Source organism: Anoplopoma fimbria, unplaced genomic scaffold (genome assembly GCF_027596085.1).
Source record: "Anoplopoma fimbria isolate UVic2021 breed Golden Eagle Sablefish unplaced genomic scaffold, Afim_UVic_2022 Un_contig_13858_pilon_pilon, whole genome shotgun sequence".
In the NCBI taxonomy this organism is placed as follows: domain Eukaryota; kingdom Metazoa; phylum Chordata; class Actinopteri; order Perciformes; family Anoplopomatidae; genus Anoplopoma; species Anoplopoma fimbria.
Genome location: NW_026549456.1, coordinates 20,771 through 22,307, shown reverse-complemented (window position 1 = coordinate 22,307; position 1,537 = coordinate 20,771).

The following is a 1,537-nucleotide window of genomic DNA, read 5'->3' as shown; positions in this document are numbered from 1 at the left end:
TTCACAGTATTATTACTGTATACTGGCCAAAAGCTTACTGTAGAACCTATTTACAGTATGTAGCTGTAGATCTGCAAAGCATCATGGTCAAATTTACTTCCCGGGTTAATCCTACTGTAAATCCATTCTACTGTGTAACATTTTACAGTCATTTTGAGCGGGATTTTTTTTCAGCACTTTAAACAACAAACAAAAATGATCGTTTTTGTTCAGGCAGACAGAAGAAGACATGTCATCTTTAACGCGATTCCTTCCGTTTCGTTGCACAAATGATGACAATAAACCATAAATGAAGTTGCAAGAGCTACAACATTTCTGATCGGATTCCACACTTCGACTTCAGCAACAGCAAGGTAACGAAACTCATAATTATTCCTTCGTATTTCCTTGTTGCCAGCCATTTTGCACCTTTAGGTTAATTAACTTCTTCTCATGTAAAGTTATCTTTAACGTCACCTGTGTACGTGACTTTAGAGTGCACTGAAAGAGAGAAGTAGAGAGACACTTTCCTGCACTAGTAAGCTAACGTTAGGGTTACTAATATTGTCAAAACAGAGTAATAGAGATTTGCACTTAAAATATCAATCATGTGGTGTCATTTAGTGTTAGTTGATACACGGCACAAGTTAAGTGTAAATTCAGAATTAATTGGAATCGTGTCTGACGCCGACGCCGTGTATGTGTGTGTTGGTGCGCTGGCTAGCTAACGCTAGCTCCCTTTCGATAAGTGTTGTCAATGTTTTTTTCTTCTTCTTTCTAGCTACCGTGTTGCATGGGTAACACTAACAGGATCTGAAGCGGGCCAAGGCGAAACACAACGCAACAACAGGTAAGACTTCTAGAGAGCACAACAGCTTATTTTTCTGTGGTGTATCATCTCTCCTCTCATTGAGCCTTTATAATTTGTGTCCATAACTGCAAAATTAAGCTCTGACTGTCCCCTCTTTACAATACATTGTGAATCTTCAAACCTTCAATCAAGTTATCAAAAACATATACACAAATCCTCCCAGAATAGACGGCGTATCTTTATCGGCGATTTACCCAAACATCTATGACTCGTTCAACAATGCCTGTTTGGGCTGCAGAGTAATGATTTTGAATTTGATTTATTTTTTTAATATACAGCATGTAGGCTTGTCTGTTTTTTTCTAAACCTTCTCTTTTAACTTTCTCTGCTCCACTCTTAAAACAACAGCACAAAGTATGTTTTCATGCCAACACATCACCTGTCATCTTAAAATGACGTTAGATTCAGGCAGATATGTTGCAACAGTATCGGTTAGCAAAATACGCCAATGGAAATTGATTGGAGTGGAAGCAAAGTCAGACTGAAGATGGAAACAGAATGTAATGAGTTGACAATTCTGTAGGATTTCAGGCAATGTATGTTCTGTATAAAAATAGTTATATTAGACAATTTTTGCCTCTTTTAGGTGGGAGGAAAGAAAAATAGTCATCCTCAACATTTGTTGAGTTATGGTTTCAGGATAAAGAAATAAAAAAATAGATACCAAACAGCATGTGGGCTCTTCAG